The sequence below is a fragment of the Tachysurus vachellii genome, chromosome 10 (genome assembly GCF_030014155.1).
Source record: "Tachysurus vachellii isolate PV-2020 chromosome 10, HZAU_Pvac_v1, whole genome shotgun sequence".
Classification (NCBI taxonomy): domain Eukaryota; kingdom Metazoa; phylum Chordata; class Actinopteri; order Siluriformes; family Bagridae; genus Tachysurus; species Tachysurus vachellii.
In genome coordinates, this window is record NC_083469.1 from 25,909,730 (window position 1) to 25,916,014 (window position 6,285).

Here is a 6,285-nt window from a genome sequence, read left to right on the forward strand (position 1 = left end):
CTCTGTATAAATATTCAGATTTCAAATGAGACCTTTTGAGCATTTACCACTTGTCCAGTACAATGTAGTGTTGCATCATCTAATGCAATTTCCATATAAATGGAGTTTTGTTGTACTAAAAAAATGTGCAGCGAGCAGCTTCGCCAGCTCACCAGATCAGGGTCATGAGCTTGAGGTCAGTGTGTAACGTGGGTTTCTTTCAGGTTCTCCGGTTTCCTGCTAAACACATGCAGGTTAGATGGCATCGTGACTGTGAAAGATCAAACGATGGTTAATGATGAAACGGGGAACAGCCAGCAGGACTCGAAGTGCACACCGTAAAGCAGGGACATCTCCACACGCCCTCGCTGACTTCTTTTGTTCACGCGCGAGTCAAAAATAAAAACAACCCCTCACTTCCAAATATTGTCTCACTGCTCTGTCGTGATTTTTCTGTTTCTTTTTCCTATATATATTGATCTGGAGATGGACACAAATGAATTTTACCCCTCCTCCTGTCCGTGTACGAGTGTAGAGATTGTAATACTCTTCAGTTATTAGAAAAACACACAGCACAGAGGAACGACGACTGCAGAGGCTCTGAACACCAGCCAGAATTCTATTACAGGAAGACCGCATCAGATACAATGAAGTATTTTCAAGGGATCGAGAAACAACAATGTATATAAAAAATCCCATAAATAAAAAAATAGCAGACAATTTTAAGAGCATTAGAAGTTTGATCTTCTTCAAGGCAAGGCCACCGGGGACTTTCACGGCACTAATTATTCATAAAAATGAAATGCCATATTAGTTTGTCTCGATGTAATTTTATTTTGACTGAGTTTTCTTTCCCCCCTTACGAGGCAGCTTGGCAAAGCGAAGGCGATAGATTTTTTTTTTTCTTTTTTTTTTCTTTTTCATGGACCTAAATAATGAGATGGATGGACGGTTTCTGTATTAACACAATTCAAATACAAGTGACGAAAACGGATATATTATTATTTGTTTATGTTTATATAAATATATCTTAGTCCTAGATCTATTTTGCCACAGAATCAAAAGTCCAGGCGTTGAATCTGAACCCGAGCCCTAACTCATGAGACCTGAACAATAAACTTGCTCATTCAGTACTTTTGGTTTGTTTTCACCCAAGTAGGAGGAGTTTAATCAGGTACGACTCCACCCCCTCAACTTTCTGGCGGTTCTGCCAGAAGGGATACTTGTGATTTTTTATACCACTGCAGTTTGCCAATAATTAATTCTTAAAATCTGTTTATATACGTTAATGACGTGTAACGTCTATGAAACAAATCAGTTCCTGTTCTTACTTTCGTCATAGCAGATATAAATAGCCTTTCCTTCATCAGCGTCTCTCTCTTTTTCCCTTCTTATTATAATTAAGACAGCTTATCGTTTTGCTTAGAAACAGGAAAGTCTTTCCCATGTGGGAAAACTTGTATACAGCTTTGCCTCTGACTGTTTAAAAAGTGCCAGCACTTGAGAATTCTTCCATAAATGCTGAATGAATATCTCTTCCAGGACAATGGCAATATATCAACACATGTAAGTTGTTACTATAGAAATGACATTAGACCAAGCGTATTAACAAGTCGCTTGCTAGCTGATTCTACTGTCATTGGTGTTATAGAAAGTTCTACGATCAGCGTTAACGATCGGCGACTGTTCTTGCACATTTTGCCGGAAGAGCAGAAACAGCTCGGTTCAGCAGAACTCCATGGGTTTTGACAGGGAGGGAGAGGGGACTGCGAGGTGCCCGAGACGTCCTCCGAGTCACAGACACGCACCTTGTTAAGACTGTTAGGATCAACGCCGTGATTGATCTACACGTCAGATCTTTAACTGAAGCTCCAGTCTACGGCTCATTTTATGCTCTGAGGTCAATTAACGAGCTGCAGAGGTGAAGGAGGAACTCGGGCCGGCGGCGCCTTTGTCTCATGCGTGGACTCTATTCGAGCATGCGTTTTAGCCCTACCATCCACCTTTATGCATGCTGCCACATTTGCCTGTCCTTCTCTTTCTTCGCTCATCATGGGGGAGGGTTTGGCCCTCAAGGACAGTATTATGTGTCTTATGTATCTTGCATGGACGTGAAGCCGGAGCTGAGGCAAACGTACACGCATACAAATGAGGGACACACGTTTTTGAGCATTTTTTTTTTCCAAATTAGCAGTTGAGGAGAAAAAAAAAAGAGTTAAACAGGAATAAACTGATTGTTCCACATTAGACTACTTAAGGCCACTCCATCGCTGACAGACCATAAAGTACGTCTTTAGGTTTTTGCGTCTTGCCGGCATTAAATATAGATGCTGTCGGATTAACATTTCACAAGAGAGCATGATTAATGGGAGGTTTGACTCACTAGCGCCGCTCCTTATTCCGTCACTAGCAAGCTAATGGGCTTTGATTTTATTCAGATCATCCTTTACCCATCAACCTAACTATCCGCTCTTCACGGGAAGAGGGGTTTTCTCATCCACGACTACAGATTCGGAGTACAAACGATGCCGAGTTTGAAGAGGCTTTACGCCACCGCGGCCTCATCTGAACATCAGAAACTCAACGCGACGCTAGATGCTGATCTCTCGGTTTTCTTGTAAACCATTTATTTTTGATTCTGCATCAGCAATAAATGACACATCGATACTGTCAAAGCCTTCTCCTTTCTCCTTGAAAGACGTGCCCAGAAAGGGTTAAAGCCCCTTCCCCCTGGCTTTGCCTCCCACTCTGTCTAGCCCTCACCCTTTTTCTGTCTCCCTGCATCCATTTGCAAATGATCTCGCTTGTCTGCATATTGTCACTTGCAGCCTGCCCGCACATTCATCAACTGTCGGCCGGTGCTCGGCGGCGCCCCCCGCGCCCTCCACACTTAATTGTTCCTACTCTGACCTGCGAGAATAGAGAATGATGTCCCCCTCTCTTGTGCTGGTGCCGGCGAACGAGGATTAACAACTCTGCGGGGATGGACGAAGCCTGTCACGGTCACGTAGCCTCTCGTTTCACATACCCCCCACCCCTCGAGGTTTCTTCGGGGCAACTCCATCCCCCCCAATACTACACTATAGATGGCCCTACGTGTTCCAGATTCTTATTGCATGAGATGGCTCGTGTGGCAGGTTTTGATTCCGTATTTATAACATACTCCCTTTTTGAAATAGGAACGATTTCATGTTAGTGTTAGAAACTTGATAGTGTTTGAGATACTCCAGACTCCTGCTGAACCTAAACACACCCGGTATTAATACAGAGAACCGGGAATAGTTTAGCAAGTGCCTTTGTTCAAAGGTGGAGGCTTTCATACCGCTGCCTCACCTTCTTCCACGCCTGTCTACTTTAACCAGTGCCATATTCTACAAAAGCTTGTGTGTTTTATAGGGTTGTGTTTCACATGTTTGTCAGCTGTAGCTGCACCTACGCTGACCAACAGCTTCAAGTCATCACCAAGAAGTCTAAAGAATTGTGTCCTCGATTTGCAAAATTCCGGCAACAAACAGCCACAAAACGGCAACAAAACGCTGCTATTGTAGAGCAACACCTGCCCCTTAGGGGTGAGACGTGTATGTTGAAGAGCGCATTTCATTGGAAGGGCACAAGACTAGTACAGGGTGAATTTTTATGTATCGGTGTCTACAGTGGATGTAAGGTGCCACGGCATTTGCATGAATGAGGAGTTGCATGACTTGGACTTTTCACGTTCTACCACGCATCAAGACGACTTCTGAACAATGCCGCCGCATTAGCTACGACAAGACATGAATTATAAATCATTTCACTGTTGCAAAATACTATTTCCAGTCGCCTTAAACGGGATTAAAAATTAAATGCTACTGAAAAGGAATAGGAAAGCAGCTTGAACTCCTGCTACTTTCAAGCAGAACAGTTCGGGCCAGTGGGGAGCAGAAGAGGGGCTGCTTTTAGCCGAGAGATGTTAGTTCGAGGCCACGCGATGCCAAAAATCAAAACCTTTGAAGGCTAGTCTCTCTGAGCAGATATCCAACAAATATTTACCCAAGTAAAGTCTGCAGCGCATAAACAAGCACAGCTTTAAAAAGTGCTAATTTATCGCAGAAAATTGCTTGGGAGTAGTTCACCGTGAGCTGCTGTTAGGAGGCGTAACTTCAGATACACTCTGTGAGCTGGGAAAAGACCCTCATTTTGGTGTAGGTATTAGTTCAGAAAAGAGCAGGTGCTCCTGTTAGTAAATAAATCCTGCTCCCTTTTTTTAGTTTTAAGAAACGCTAAGTCACTGCGTACATCATTCAGTATTCTTCTTCTTATTGTTGGTGGTGGTGGTGGTATAATTATAATGATTACATACAATTCTGCCTTCTGCATTGGACCTGATGATGTTAATGCTGTGAATGCAGCAAACCTATAGGTGAGGAACGGCAAAGAACTTCAGCAGAATCGATGAAGTAGTAATAAAAGCTTACTAACCCTGCTGGGTTGTTGGATGGCTAGATGGAGAGTTGAAGGATGAATGAAGGGCTGTATGATTGAGTGGATGGGTGGTTGGTTGGTTGATTCTGAAGGTGGATTAAAGAATGGATAGGTTATTAAATTGGTGGATGAAGGGACAATTGGCCAAATGTATGGTTAGATGAAGTGATGGTGGATTGTTTACAATGAACAAATGGAAGATTCTTTCTGGATGGTTGTACGTGTCTATGTATAATACATATATTCATGTCTGCTTTTATCTTTCTCTTCTCTCTCACAAGCTTTTACTAACCACATACACGTTGTTTTCCCCCACACATATACACACACACACACACCTGATCTACAGTCTTTATATAAGTTCACACACGTTATAGAAAAGCAATTCTCATTTAGAGTGGATGTTTAGACTGAATCGTACCTTCCGAAAAGTTTTTTTTTCTCAAGAAAAAAAAAAACGAGCCTGAGACAAGAGGAAATGCAACAGCTTAATGGCAACCACTTCAAACAAACAGTTAGCAGGTGCCATTTCAGTTCAAGAGCTTTTTATACATTACCGTTAGCACAAGAACGATTTAAACCGTCTGCCCAGAAACCACAGGCAGCGTACAGTCCAACATCATCTCACCTTTACAGACCCAAAGATCTGAGTTGTGAGAAGGCTGCAAACGCCTGCAGCACTCTCAAACCTGCGTGTGGCTGCTGCGACAGCCTTAACACTTTCACTGCTATTAAGGGTCATGCTACTACTGTCCTCCCTGTAAACATGACAATTTCTCTAGTTTAATTCACTAGTTTAATCCCACGCACTCTGATATGTGCTCTGCTGCAAAACTGCACCCACACAAAGTTTCTATTTTCCTCACAATTTGGCAGTTACGTGGTAGCAGGAAGCTGTAACACAGTGGTAACCTAACGCCATCCTAATAATGGTCTGATGTATGGAGATGTTTATGGAGTACAGCTTTACTTCTGTGATGGGAAGGAGTTTGTAAATCGAGAATCTAAGAGATTAAAACATCCATCATTCTATAAATAAAGATACATGAATCTGTTTTATTTCTTTGCTTGCTCGCGTATTTATTTTTCACTGAGTGTTCTGTTTTTGTGATGTCACACCGCCACACCCAGGCTCGTAAGCATCGCTGTTTGTTCCTACGCTGAAAATCGGACAACGAGAAGACGTTCCGGTAACTTGAGCCCAAGAGCATTTAGTTTCATACAGTCCACTTGCTACAGCCGCTCAAGTCGGTTTTCTTGCACAGATTCATGTTCGTCTGTAATCATGTCCAGGATAAAGTCACTCCAGAAGACAAAAGTTATTACGTGAGCATCTGTCACTGTGCCAAACTGCCCCTGAACTCCAGAAGAACTTCCATTAATACACGATGCTGTGGACTTTGTGTAAATTCACTCCATATAAAAAAAAAAAAAATCCCCTTTCGCTCAGCTGTCAGATCGCACTTTGTCAAAACTGGGAACGGCTTCATCGGAGGTCAGGTTCGGAAAACAGAAATAGCCACGCTGACCTCGAACCTCCGACCGCGACGGTTTTTCGTTCACGGACAAAGGACATGACATATTGGTAAATACGTGCATGACAATAGGTTTCCGTTCGAATGCACTCAGATCCATTGTACATTAATAGAGCGAGTGTTTTATTCATGAGCCATATTACTCTGGCGCAGGCCGAGAAAGCGCCGCACGCTCCTTGCTCTCAGACGCGACACGAGCGATCCTAACCACACCGGACAAGTTCGGCACTGCCCCCGTTTACCACTGCCCACCCTTCTGCCCATTATAATAATCTATTCAAGGATTAAAGGGTTTTTTTTATCTCCAATC